We start from the raw sequence: 15,399 nt of genomic DNA, 5'->3' as shown, positions 1-15,399 counted from the left end.
CCACTTTCTGTATAGCTAGCTAGCCACCATCAGACGTTCTCATGTTCTGTGCTGCGAAGAGGCGGCAGCTAGCTACTGAGACTAGCATGGCTAGTGCTAGCTCGTGGGACATTTAACATAAGAATATCCATCATCTTACCCTTTTAATTCTGGTTGTCAGTCGTCTATAGTGGTTACTTTATATGTGTTTTATGTTGATGCTTGTTAGATCGCACAGTAAAGATACATCCTGCCGTATAATCTCCATCGGCGGTGTTTTTCTTCCATCCGCCCAACTTCAGCACCGACACCGAAACAGTTGATATACTGCGCATGCGTGCTGCTGTCACTGTCAGCTCAACGCTGGCCAGGCAGGGTGCGGGAAGGTGTGTTGCTTACATAGATTTTTCAAAGATGGAGAAGTAATATTGAAACATTTACTGTAAGTTTCCCAGTGTCTTTGCCACATCAGAGCCACATAGATGGCCACCGTCCTCTCTCCTTGGCACACCTTAATGTAGTCTGAAATACAGTTGCTAATTTAATTCTTACCCAAGTTTTTACAATTCCTGTTTACACCATTGGTTCAATACTTATGTCAATCTAAGCACCAGCAAGTTGTTGCTCAAGCATGTGAAACTTAAACATGTGTTTGCATATGGAATGTATACAATATTTATCTGAACCAAGATGAACAATTGTTTGGCTCTAACAAAATATTAAGTATTCCCATCTTTAACAGAATGTTGTTGTTGTTTTTAAATCTTGTGTTGTAATCGTTTGGATAATAAATTGCAATAGGAATAGGCATTTTGTATCACCAGCTGATTATTATAGAACACATTAAAGCGCCGACATTATCTTAAACAATCTTATCTTAAAATGGATGCAGACTTTTAACACAAATTAAATAATACGAGTGACATTTTTATAGAAAAAGTAATGATCTTTTCTCATATTTAGGTCAACAAGAGAACCATAGAAGTACCCTGACAAATATCCAACATAAATGGGAATGAGAGTTTGTTCTCACCGGAGATAGAAAAGAGCCCTGTGTGCTTTCAAGCCCCTCCATCACACTTGACTAATTGTGGTTGCTGTTGTAGTCTACTATCTTGGTATGAGGGCTTCAGTGCCAGTGGACATGTCATGTCTAGATGGGATACAGCTTTGGTCAAATTGATGGTAAAAATGTACTTTTTTTATTTTATTTTTGCTAACCCTAACCTAATTTTCCTAACCTGCTGCGTAAGTTCTCCTAACCTGCTCTATTTGGACAAAAGCTGTATCCCTTCTAGACAAAATCCAGTGGACATTGCAGTTTTACCTTGTGAGAGATGGGAAGTGCAACAAATGTTTGCTCTAATCCTCCACTGGGAGGCATCAAAACCATGTTGCCTTCTAATTCCGATGACTACAATGGGTAAATCATGCCTATTGATAAATGGAGGGCAATAGAAATTATATTCAGAAAATTCATGGTGTTACTGTATAATGTGATAGTAGTGACTCATTAAAAAGTATAGCCTATTTATTTTGTACAACTCGAAGAGGAAATTATAGAGACATTTTCATATTATAGAATACATTTATAAGGCCTAATGTAGGCTAATCAATACAGGGGTTAAGTAACAGTGAATGTTGTTTCATTATGCCCAGTGGCATAAGAACATCAAAGAATTAGCCAACATCTCCCAAACTGAGGCAACCTTCCACAAAGAGGGTCTTAGACCAGACGATAAACATGGTACAGCAAATTAAATGATCAAATCACCATCAAAAGTAGCACAGTCCCTACCACCCAGCTCTGCTGCCCTCCTTTTTACCAGCATGCCCTGCTCCAACAGTCCAAGCCTGGGAAGTCTACAGAAAGCTACAGAAGGTGAAAACCCATGAGGCAGCAGGCCCAGATGAAATCCCAGGCAGACTAATAAGGAGTTTGCATATGAGCTGAGCACAGACCACTGGCTGACATTCTTAATTTACCACTACAAGAGGACATCGTTCCTGCTGAATGGAAAGAAGCTATAGTGGTCCACTTACCTAAAACCAAGTCACCCTCCATCAGTGAAGGCCTATCTCACCAACCTCTCTTCTGAGGAAAGCAGCTGAGAGCTTTATCACTGAATGGACTCTTACCGATATCCTACCCCAGATTGACACCCAGCAGTGAGAATGTCTTGGTTAGTTCAATCTGTGCCACTGACTTAGTCTGCTTTAAATCCAGTTTGTCTACAAATTAGTAATTGATATGTTGGATTCACGTCTCCATCTCAACCAAAAATCTAAGTTAGAGAATAGGACTAAATAAAAACACTTTAATTAAAGTGCAATTAAAGTTTGATTTGATTTAGTCATATTCTTTAACTTAGATTTCAATTATTAATTTGTAGCAAATGGAATTAAAGCCAGACTAAGTCAATAGCACAGGTGGAACCATCCAAGCTTAAACTAAATCTAAATGTTGATATTTGGTTGTGTTGACAACCAAACACAATTCATTATCACTTTTGAAATACAATAAATAGCCTATTAACTTATTGGCAAGTTAACAAATTACAGTGGCAAGAAAAGGTATGTGAACCCTTTGGAAAAACCTGGATTTCTACATAAATTGGTCATAAATTTGATCTGATCTTAATCTAGGTCACAACAATAGACAAACACAGTCGGCTTAAACTAATAACACACAAACAATTATGTTTTCATGTCTTTATTGAACACACCATGTAAACATTCACAGTGCAGGGTGGGAAAAGTATGTGAACCCTTGGATTTAATAACTGGTTGACCCTCCTTTGGCAGCAATAACCTCAACCAAACTTTTTCTGTAGTTGCAGATCAGACCTGCACCATGGTCAGGAGGAATTCTGGACCATTCCTCTTTACAAAACTGTTTCAGTTCAATAATATTCTTGGGATGTCTGGTGTGAACTGCTCTCTTGAGGTCATGCCACAGCATCTCAATTGGGTTGAGGTCAGGACTCTAACTGGCCACTCCAGAAGGCGTATTTTCTTCTGTTGAAGCCATTCTGTTGATTTACTTATGGGTTTTGGGTCGTTGTCCTGTTGCATCAACCAACTTTTGTTGATCTTCAATTGGCGGACAGATAGCCTAACATTCTCCTGCAAAATGTCTTGATAAACTTGGGAGTTCATTTTTTTAATTGATGATAGCAAGCTGTCCAGACCCTGAGGCAGCAAAACAGCCCCAAACCATGATGTTCCCTCCACCATACTTTACAGTTGGGAGGTTTTGATGTTGGTGTGCTGTGCCTTTTTTTTCTCCATACATAGTGTTGTGTGTTCCTACCAAACAACTCAACTGTAGTTTCATCTGTCCACATAATATTTTTGCCAGTAGTGCTGTGGAACATCCAGGTGCACTTTTGTACATTTCAGACATGCAGCAATGTTTTTTTTGGACAGCAGTGGCTTCTCCGTGGTGTCCTCAAATGAATACCATTCTTGTTTAGTGTTTTCCGTATCATAGACTCATCAACAGAGATGTTAGCATGTACCAGAGATTTCTGTAAGTCTTTAGCTGACACTCTAGGATTCTTCTTAACCTCATTGAGCATTCTGCACTGTGCTCGTGCTGTCATCTTTGCAGGACAGCTACTCCTAGGGAGAGTAGCAACAGTGCTGAACTTTCTCCATTTATAGACAATTTGTCTTACCGTGAACTGATGAACATCAAGGCTTTTAGAGATACTTTTGTAACCCTTTCCAGCTTTATGCAAGTCAACAATTCTTAATCTTGGGTCTTCTGAGATCTCTTTTGTTTGAGGCATTTTTCACATCAGGTAATGCTTCTTGTGAATAGCAAACTCACTTTTTGTGAGTGTTTTTTATAGGGCAAGGCAGCTCTAACCAACATCTCCAATCTCATCTCATTGATTGGACTCCAGGTTAGCTGACTCCTGACTCCAATTAGCTTTTGGAGACGTCATTAGCCTAGGGGTTCACATACTTTTTCCAACCTACACTGCCAATGTTTAAATGATGTATTCAATATAGACAATAAAAATACAATAATTTGTGTGTTATTAGTTCAAGCACACTATGTTTGTCTGTTGTTGTGATTTAGATGAAGCTCAGATCAAATTTGCTGACCAATTTATGCAGAAATCCAGGTAATTCCAAAGGGTTCACATACTTTTTCTTGCCACTGTATGTGTTGGATTCATGCCTCCAACTCAAGCAAAAAATCTAAATTAAAGAATGGGATTAAGCCAGTGGCTCAGATGGAACTTTACAAGCAGTAGATACATCTCCTTTAAATGTTGATATTTGGTTATGCTGTCAACCAAACACAATTCAACATGACCTTTGTAATACAGTAAATAGGTTAGTGTAACTATAAATTTCTTCTTATGTAATCATATGAAGCGTGCATAGGTTGTTGCAGTTCTGTTGAGATCTTCACAATTCCAGAATCTTGCATCATGTACTTTTAATGTTTAATGCTATCTCAACTGAAAACCAGGTCATTTGGTTCTGCTATTAGATGAAGCACAGTGATAACATTAATCTGTGGTATAAATAAACAAAATATCTGACTGTTTGTATTCCTTTTTGAACTTGTCTGTGCTTTTAAATGGTTGAGTGCGCAGTGATAGACATTTGCGGTAGGTGACAACAACCAAACATCAGACATTGTTTTTCCATTGAAATGTGGTTGTGCTTTTAGATGGTTAAAAGCATAGTGATGACACATTATAAATTCAACTCACTTTTGTCTGTCTTTTTGAGTGGGTGACAATAGGTTGTAATCTTATTGATCAACGTCACAACCAAATATTACCAAGTTACCCACCTTGAAATTACGAGATGTGCCCAGTGGGTATTGCTCTTACAGACACTCTTACAGACATTAATATTAAAGACCGACAGACATCTGTTTCTCGACAATAACAATGTAATTTGAAACATCCGTATAATAATATTCCAGTCCAAAACACTACTTCACACCAACACACCTCCCAGTGTTGGCACTAGCTACACCTGATCAACCTCAGGCACTACCGGAACAACCAGCAGTGGGCCACCATTCTGGGGCTGTAGCCGCAGCCTTCCACCTATCAATTATCTCTGCCTCTGCCACCTCACTCCTCCAATATAGTTTCCTCCAATCCAGCCTCTGCCCCAGGCTCCTCCTCCAGCCTATCCTCAGCCTGTAGTGCCCCAGCATGTGGTGTATCCAATCCAACCACCCTACTAGAGTACTTGTATTCAATTATTAGCAATGGAACCTTGAATCGAGTACTCGTGCCGATCCCTACCTTCAAGGAGATCAAGGCAATGGACCTTCTACCTATCAGGTCAGGATATAGCCACGCATTTGATGATTTCATCTTCCATGTTGAAACACTGGTTGGGCTCCTGAAAATCATAGGCTATCAAGGTTAAACTGAACTCCTGTGTGGCTTCCATGATGAGCTTGTATTGTTCAGCTAAATCAAACATTTCATCTGTTGATCCAGCACAAGTGCTATATTCTATAACCTGCCAGACTTCTCCGCCCGGCTCTTTTTTTCAAATACAATATATTTTCCACGTTGATTCAACGTCTTCACCAGGGCTGGGAATTGTTAGGGACATAATGATATGATATTATTACGATACTATGATCTGCATTGCGATGATCATGATTCTGCAGTAAGTGTATTGCGATTCAATACCGGAATTTTATTGCAATTCCATGCTGCAGAGGGACTGAAATAAGTGAAAATAACAAATTGGCTCCCTATTTAAAAAGGTGGAGAAAAAGCTATGAAGGAAAAACAGGATAAGAAATGCTGGAGTGAAAACTACTGCTTATGAGCAGAGTCGGAACTGGTCTGGTGAGTGGCAAGAGAGGGGTGTGGCCAGAGATTGGGGTGAACACATAAACCTTCACAACAAAAACATTGTGTAGTGTAACCAGAGAATGAAGAGGAAGCGAGACCCCACTCCCTGTTATTTCTGGTTCAATGAAAGTCAATGAACTAAGTAGACCAGACCCAGCTGCTATTGTATTGGTGTCTATGGGAAACCCACCCCGTTAAGTAGACTGGAACTGACAATTTTATTTCAATGGTAAATGCGTGAAATAGTGAAATATCTTAATTTATGCACCATCTTTGGTGTAACTCATAGACAGTGGTGTAAAATACTTAAGTAAAAATACTTTTTAAAGTACTACTTACAGTTGAAGTCGGAAGATTACATACACCATAGCCAAATACATTTAAACTCAGTTTTTCACAATTCCTGACATTTAATCTTTGTAAAAAATCCCTGTCTTAGGTCAGTTAGGATCATCACTTCATTTTAAGAATGTGAAATGTCAGAATAATAGTAGCGAGAACAATTTATTTCAGCTTTTATTTCTTTCATCACATTCCCAGTGGGTCAGACATTTACATACACTCAATTAGTATTTGGTAGCATTGCCTTTAAATTGTTTAACTTGGGTCAAACGTTCCGAGTAGCCTTCCACACACTTCCCACAATAAGTTGGGTGAATTTTGGACCATTCCTCTGACAGAGTTGGTGTAACTGAGTCAGGTTTGTAGGCCTCCTTGCTTGCACACACTTCAGTTCTGCCCACAAATTTTCTATAGGACTGAGGTCAGGGCTTTGTGATGGCCACTCCAATACCTTGACTTGGTTGTCCTTAAGCCATTTTGCCACAACTTTGGAAGTATGCTTGGGATCATTGTCCATTTGGAAGACCCATTTGAGACCAAGCTTTAACTTCCTGACTGATGTCTTGAGATGTTGCTTCAATATATCCACATAATTTTCCTACATCATGATGCCATCTATTTTGTGAAGTGCACCAGTCCCTCCTGCAGCAAAGCACCCCCACAACATGATGCTGCCATCCCGTGCTTCACGGTTGGGATGGTGTTCTTTGGCTTGCAAGCCTCCCCCTTTTTCCTTCAAACGTAACGATGGTCATTATGGCCAAACAGTTCTATTTTTGTTTCATTAGACCAGAGGACATTTCTCCAAAAAGTATGATCTTTGTCCCCATGTGCAGTTGCAAACCGTAGTCTGGCTTTTTTATGGCGGTTTAGGAGCAGTGGCTTCTTCCTTGCTGAGTGGCCTTTCAGGTTATGTCTATATAGGACTTGTTTTACTGTGGATATAGATACCTTTGTACCTGTTTCCTCCAGCATCTTCACAAGGTCCTTTGCTGTTGTTCTGGGATTGCTTTGCACTATTCACACCAAAGTACGTTCATCTCTAGGAGACAGAACGTGTCTCCTTCCTGAGCGGTATGATGGCTAAGTGGTCCCATGGTGTTTATGCTTGTGTACTATTGTTAGTACAGATGAATGTGGTACCTTCAGGCATTTGGAAATTGCTCCCAAGGATAAACCAGATTTGTGGAGGTCTAAATTCATTTTTTAATTATTTATTTTTATTTTCTCATGATGTCAAGCAGAGGCACTGAGATTGAAGGTAAGCCTTGAAATACATCCACAGGTTGTCACATTCTGACCTTAGTTCCTTTGTTTTGTCTTTGTTTTAGTATGGTCAGGGCGTGAGTTGGGGTGTGCAGTCTGTTCTTTTTTCTATGATTTGCGATTTCTGTGTTTGGCCTGGTATGGTTCTCAATCAGAGGCAGCTGTCAATCGTTGTTCCTGATTGAGAACTATACTTAGGTAGCCTGTTTTCACCTTTGAGTTGTGGGTGATTATTTTCTGTTCTGTGTTTTGTGTATTCACCGTACAGGACTCTTTCGTTTCGTTCATTGTCGCTTTACTGTTTTGTTTCAGTGTTCGATTGTTCTATTAAATCAATATGGACACTTACCACGCTGCGCATTTGTCCTCACCTTCTTCCATCACAGACAACCGTTACACAGGTGAACCTCCATTTGACTCAAATGATGTCAATTAGCCTATCAGAAGCTTCTAAAGCCATGACATCATTTTCTGGAATTTTCCAAGCTTTTTAAAGGCACAGTCAACATAGTGTACATAAACTTCTGACCCACTGGAATTGTGATACAGTGAATTATAAATGAAATAATCTGTCTGTAAACAACTTTTGGAAAAATGCCTTGTGTCATGCACAAAGTAGATGTCCTAACCGACTTGCCAAAACAATAGTTTGTTAACAAAAAGTTTGTGGAGCGGTTGAAAAATAGTTTTAATGACTCCAACCTAAGTGTATGTAAACTTCCGACTTCAACTGTAAGTACTTTTTTGGGGTATCTGTACTTTACTCTTTATATTTTGACAACTTTTACTTCACTACATTCCTAAAGAAAATAATGTACTTTTTACTCCATACATTTTCCCTGATAACAAAAGGTACTCGTTACATTTTGAATGCTTAGTAGGACAGAAAATTGTCCAAGTCACACACTTATCAAGAGAACAACCCTGGTCATCGCTACTGCCTCTGATCTGGCGGACTCACTAAACACAAACGCTTCATTTGTAAATGATTTCTGAGTGTTTGCAGTGTGCCCCTGGCTATCCGTAAATATAAAAAAACATTACAATTGTCCCGTCTGGTTTGCTTAATATAAGAAATGTTTTATTATTCATACTTTTGATACTTACGTATATTTAAGCAATTACATTTATTTTGATTACTTAAGTATTTTTAAAACCAAATACTTTTAGACTTTTTAGCATTTTACTGGGTGACTTTCACTTTTACTTGAGTTATTTTCTATTAAGGTTTCTTTACTTTTACTCAAGTATGACAATTGGGTACTTTTTCCACCGCTGCTCATATAGATCCTATTAAATTAATAGTATTATAATTCCTAATTCTATGTTGTAACTGACTAATAAATCGATACCCTAGGAACGATGCACAACACATGATGTTTCTGATTGTCATAAATAAATGGATTTGATTGATTGGACTGGCCTTAAATGACCTTTGATGGAATAGCCTGAAATGACCTTTTAATGAGACAAGAACCATAAGCCACTTATGATTTGCATTGAAAAGGTTAATAGTTCACTGACAGTACTGTCTTCTGAAAACAGGAAAGTCTGTCAAATAAGTTAACTTTCTCAATAGCCAAACAATAATCAAATCATTATTAGGCCCATGGTATTTACGGGAGGATAAGCGGCAAGAAGGGTAAAACCATTTGTTGCTACTGTCGAGAAAACATAGGTTCATTGTTTTCCTTGTCTTGTAAATATAACGACGGTGGTTTGGAACAACGCTCAGTGCTCAGGAGACCGGGGTTGATCCTGGCTTTAAAAAAGTTTTGTGCCGTGACTGGAATGGGTCAAACGACCCAAAGGAGAGTGAAGTGTAACGAAGGCAGATTGGAATCACACTTGTATGATGAGTAACCTTGTCTGAGACCTGAAGACCTACATTATTAGCTCCACAAGCTAGGATTTATCTCCTAACACAGTCTTGTGGTGCAGAGGAGATACAGGTTTAAATCACTGATATCCTCCTGATTCCTGCTTACAAGCAAAAACTCAAACAGGAAGTACCAGTGATGCGCTGAATACGGAAGTGGTCCAATGAAGCGGATGCTAAGCTACAGGTCTGTTTCGCTAGACTGTTTCGCTACAACATAAGGGATTCATCTGATGGCATTGAGTTTACCACATCAGTCACCAGCTTCATTAATAAGTGCATCAACGATATCGTCCCCACAGTGACTGTACGTACCTATCCCAACCAGAAGCCATGGATTACAGGCAACATTGTCACTGAGTTAAAGGCTGGAGCTGCCGCTTTCAAGGAGTGGAACACTAATCCGGACGCTTATAAGAAATCCCGCTATGCACAACGAACCATCAAACAGGCAAAGCATCAATACAGGACTAAGATAGAATCCTACTACACTGGCTCTGACAATCATCAGATGTGTCAGGGCTTGCAAACTATCACAGATTACAAAGAAAAACCCAGCCATGAGCTGCCCAGTAATGCAAGCCTACCAGAAGAGTTAAATGCCTTCTATGCTCGCTTCGAGGCTAACAACATTGAACCATACATGAAAGCACCAGGTGTTCTGGACAACTGTGTGATCACGCTCTCCGTAGAAGATGTGAGTAAGACCTTTAAACCGGTGAACATTCTCAAGGCCGCAGGGCCAGACGAATTACCAGGATATATACTCATGTTGCACACCTTTAAGTTTTCTCATTAAATGCTTTTAATATCTGTATATGAATTTCTACAATTCATAGTTGGTTTGAGATTTTTAAGTAATTTAAATTTAGAGCTATTGGGATTTTAACATGTACATTGTGTAATTTGCCAATGGTCCCTAACTAGACCCAAAGGGATATTCAAAGTCAACCCAAATTTACCACAGGCATTACAATTGTGTTGCATGTAGCTGCACTCTGAATTGATATTTACTTGCATGTTGCAAGCTGTGGGCATGTGGGCAGGATTGAAACACACCCAACCTTCATTTATGTTGTGATGCAGTCACAACCACAAGTCTCACACAACTCAGTTTTGGAGAAGACTGACTGCATGACCGAAATTGTACAATTTATACTTAGTAGTCAATTTTGATAGTAGAATAAATGTTTCTGACTCATAACGATGCCACATTGACATCTAACCGGTGCTGTAGGGGTGGGTGAGGGGTCAAGGGATGGGAGTGGTCCACTGTGTTGTGAAATCTCAACTAATCACAGCAGATACCTCGTCACTCCAGGGGCTTCTTGCAATGCCAGCTACTGCCTACCGCAGTATATTGTAGTGTTTATTTTTGTCATAAAAATGTGTCAGTAAAACATAAGTGAGTTTTGGTTATTTAATCTCATATCATACTGAAATGTAAAAAAACATTTGATCAAAAGGTTCGGGACGAATGACGCCACAAAGGAGCAAATGGGAGGTTGCAAAATGTGTTTCACTACATTGTCATGGTGTCATGTAGTGAACTTGTTTGCTACACAATAATAAATAAACATGAAAAACAAAGTGCTGGTGCCCTCGAATTAGTAAAAACTATAAGGTTGTGATGACTTGGTATAGATGCTATTCGAAAAAGGTAATCTATGGACTGGCTTTAAAACATAGGGGATGATGGCCACCACTCAGTAAACAAAAAATGTATTACGATTAATAATGGAGCTTACTTTTCTTCTTTAGTCAAAATAGAAACTTGTAATTAAGGAGAATAAAAATTCAGAATAGTTTTTTAGTTATATATTATATATTCAGCATTTACTTAGTTTGCAAGCAGCTATTTTTCCTTTTTAATCATTGTGTTCAGAAAAAATATATTACTCTCCCCAATGCTGCGGAATTATTATGCTGCTCTAAGAGAAAGAATCGCTGAAAGAAAGTATTGAAATTACACAAGTAAATTCAAAGAACAAAACTTTCCTTCAGTGAGTCATTGAAAAATTGGTAAAAATGATGGACTGAGGGGATGATTGTCACGTTCTGACCATAGTTCTGTTATTTTATTCTTTGTTTTAGTATGGTCAGGGCAGTCTGTTTGTTTTTCTATGTTGGTTTTTGTGTTCGGCCTAGTATGATTCTCAATCAGAGGCAGGTGTCGTTAGTTGTCTCTGATTGAGAATTATACTTAGGTAGCCTGGGTTTCACTTTTGGTTTGTGGGTGTTTGTTTCCGTGTGTGTGCTTGGGCCACACGGTACTGTTTTGGTTTTGTAAATTCACGTTGTTATTTTCTGTTTAGTGTTCTGAGTTTTAATTAAAAATCATCATGAACACTTACCACGCTGCGCTTTGGTCCTCCTCTCTTTCTCCCGACGACATCCGTTACAATGATGTCACTGTTGACTTTGAATGTCCTTGTCAGGATGCTCTCATGCAGAATCACACAAAAGTGTTCAGATCAGGGAGGGACCATCGTTAATGTCAGGTAATCTGAAGTTCACACATTAACAGAGCGTACATCCCGCCACCGTTTTAGTAAACAGCTGAGGGTTGGGGCTGGAGAAATGTAACCACTCTCAAATTCATAGGCAGAGCTATGGATGTAAGGACTAGCCATTTATGATACTGTATCAAAATGAGTTTGAGGCTATACAGTGTTGGTTTAAAATTACATTGTTTGCAAACAATGGAGTAAAACAAGCTATTGTTTTGGGTTCTGACAGTTGAACTAAGCTCATGAGGCATTTATAAGTTATATTCTTCAAGAATAAATGGGTGTATATAAAACAAAATTGATGTAGCAATCGCAGACTGCCATTTGTGCAATGCATAATCCATAATGTGCTGTCACTTGAATCTACATGAAGCAGCAAGTTAGACAATATAAAAAAATTGGGGGAAAACCATTATTATTTTAATTTATTTCTTTGAACACATCCTATTTCCTCAAGGTGAAAAATAATCCCTGGGGACATTTGCTGTGCTGCATTGTACATTTGTGAAAGTATTGCAACGTACAGTGATGTTGGTGCATACAGTGGAGTGCATTTGGGATATTTCAAGTGAAGTTTGATTTCAATAAAATCCCTTTAGTGCTATAATGGGTTAACAATTAGGTTTTCAGTTTTGTAGAGTTGTTTATATGGTAATGAGTGGGCCTTAGGTGCCAGTGTCGTCAAGGTGACAGCTTCATCAGACTGAAATGAATGTGAGATGTTCATGAAGGAATAGCCACAGCAAAATGCGTTCATTTGCTTACTTAGAAATCAGAGATATCTTATATTTCTTTAGAGAGTTGAAAGATAATTAAAATGCTTCTTGCTAATTGCATTGTTAAAGGCAATGAAGGTGAATGTTTTCGTTTACTAAGCTTCCTTAATATTCTTTGTTTATAGACTTAAACATATTCATACTTTATTCCTCTTTACCAGTTATGTGATGTATTTGGAGCATCAATTATATTGTACAATATTTGCACATTATTATTTTTTGAATTCTTCAAGCTCTGTCAATTTGGTTGATAATTTCTAGACAACCATTTTCAAGTCTTCCCATAGATTTTCAAGCCGATTTTAAGTCAAAACTGGAACTTTGCCAATCAGGAACACTCAATGTTGTCTTGGTAAGCAATTCCAGTGTAAATTTTGCCTTGTGTTTTAGGTTATTATCCTGCTGAAAGGTGAATTGGTCTCCAAGTCTCTGTTGGAAAGCAGACTGAAACAGGTTTTCCTCTAGGATTTTGCCTGTGCTTAGCTCAATTCCACATTTTTTTCATCCTAAAAAACTCCCTAGTCCTTATCAAATATAACATTCATATGTAATGTTTTGTGGATGAAACAAAGTGAGTAAATGTTTAACAGCTTGACATGAACTATCACATCTTTAGTCTAAGTTTCACACACTACAGAGCCTGTCTTGAATAGGATTCATACCCTTGTAACTGAATGGAATGTTTGATCCAGGGGAAATGTAATAGTTACCAATAGGCTATACCTTTGATTTGATTTCCACCTCTAAATATGCTGTAGTCAATTTACACAGCAAGGGAGCAGGCTTAGCTGATTTATTGAGGGTAGCGATTAAAATGAAGGCCTGAATATTGTTCAGTGTCCAAGGATAACAAGGTTTGCTTGCAGTTTCATGCTTTCAAACATAATGATAGGCTCAGAATCCCCCAGATGAAATCATCTCTCTCTCTTATCCACTTGACATTTCATACGGAATACAGATATCGCCGAAAAACAGGCAACATATTATGTTTAATGGCTCCTCAGGAAATGCCAATGCTAAGATATATTGACTCAATAAAAATATAAAGTATCGGGGTGTGAGCAAAATGCTGATGAGATGTCTGTCACACACTATGGTACTGAATCTATTTTGACATCCACAGCCTATGGACAAAGATACGGCATGAAAGGTATTAATGACATGAAAGATGAACTGCAATATGACATCTTGAACCAAAGCAGGTCAGCTTCCTACTTACAGAAATTGGCATAAAGAAGTTCAATCTGCCTAAACTGCCTGGGCAGTCATTCTCTTCCTCATTCAAGCAAATAAATTAAAACCATACAGATGCATTCCAAATCCATTGTTCTTAGCAATCAGGGGAAATGCAGAATAAGCTTCAAATTAGAAAAGAAAATCCCCCAACAAAAACAAAACCTAATTTCTCGCCTCGAGGCACCCATGCTTTCACAAAAACTAGAAAACAATCTGGCATTTGGAATCCCTCTCGGAAGAGAGAGAGAGAAAGGGCAAAAAGCCATGCACTATTGATAAGCCATGCACAATTACAAAAAAGGGTTATTTGGGGTATATAGAACCTTATGATTCTTTGGACGAGATTAAAGAACCCTTTACTGAAAAACTTTATACATACAGTATCTCCAGAAAGTATTCATACCCCTTGACTTATTCCACATTTTGTTGTGTTACAGCCTGAATTTATAAAAAATGAAATACAGATATCTCATTTACATAAGTATTCACACCCTTGTGTCAATACTTTGTAGAAGCACATTTGGCTGTGATTACAACTGTGAGTCTTTTGGGGTAAGTCTCTAAGAGCTTTGCACACCTGGATTGTACAATACTTGCCCATTATTCATGAAAAAAATCTTCAAGCTCTGTCAAGTTGATTAATGGTCATTGCTAGACAGCCATTTTCAAGTCTTGCCAGTGACTGGGTGTATTGATACCCTATCCAAAGCCTAATTAATGACTTCACCATGCTCAAAAGGGATATTCAGCATCTACCAATCGGTGCCCTTCTTTGCTGGGCATTGAAAAACCTCCCTTTGACATTATGGGGTATTGTGTGTAGATCAGTGTCACAATCTAAATGTGATACATATTACATTCAGGCTGTAACCCAACAAAATGTGGATAAAGTAAAGGTGTATGCTGTATACCCAGTGAAAGCAAACAACCTTGAGGATGATGTCCCTACCCCCGAGTGTAATGGGGATTTTAGACAACAACAGAACAAAAGCTAAGCCAGTCACATAAAGGGGAGATGGAATTCATAGTTTGCAACATTGTTGCAGAGGTCTGAGTGGCAAACAGCAAGGTTCATAGAATCATGTGCTGTTGCAAACTAAATGCTTGCTAGAAGCAAGAGGAAATCATTTGTTTAATAAAAGCAGACTCTTGGGGTGTGTTCGAAAGTGCGCTGTGGGTTGTTCGTAAATGCAGAGCAATGTGCTGTAAGATTTAAGTTTGCTCTTGGAGCGTTCAGAGCGCACACTGCACTGGACACTCTGGCCGAGGAATAGCGTTGATCTGAGCATTTTGACCTCACAAAGGCAGTCAAGCACCCAAGCTAACTGGCTAAAGATGGCTAGCTTGCTAGCTACTTCCAGACACAAATGAGAGAACACCTCACTCTGACCATTTAACTCGCCATAGAAGAGCTGGTTAGGCTGTTATCATGTTATCTGGAGTTGGTGACTGTAACTGTGCTGCTGGCAACAATTTAATTATGTTTTTTTTACTGTGTTCACTGACACAGGTCATATATTTAGCGGGTGTTGCTTGTTCGTAAATTCATTAGTTATTCT

At 38.7% G+C, this 15,399-nt stretch overlaps 1 protein-coding gene across 2 annotated transcripts in view; it reads right to left on the bottom strand.

The window, feature by feature from the left end:
- The window catches only part of rgs17 (regulator of G protein signaling 17), a 40,057-nt gene extending 39,720 nt beyond the window's left edge, over positions 1–337 (bottom strand). For both annotated transcript variants that reach the window (XM_021576320.2, XM_036956104.1), the window contains exon 1: positions 140–337. The gene's annotated coding sequence lies outside the window, so the exon portion shown is untranslated. The remainder of the gene's footprint in view (positions 1–139) is intronic.
- Between the last annotated feature and the right edge of the window lie 15,062 nt (positions 338–15,399).

The sequence above is a fragment of the Oncorhynchus mykiss genome, chromosome 20, assembly GCF_013265735.2.
Source record: "Oncorhynchus mykiss isolate Arlee chromosome 20, USDA_OmykA_1.1, whole genome shotgun sequence".
Classification (NCBI taxonomy): Eukaryota; Metazoa; Chordata; class Actinopteri; order Salmoniformes; family Salmonidae; genus Oncorhynchus; species Oncorhynchus mykiss.
The sequence above is the reverse complement of the archived record's forward strand: the minus strand, read 5'-3'. Positions and strand labels throughout refer to the sequence as shown.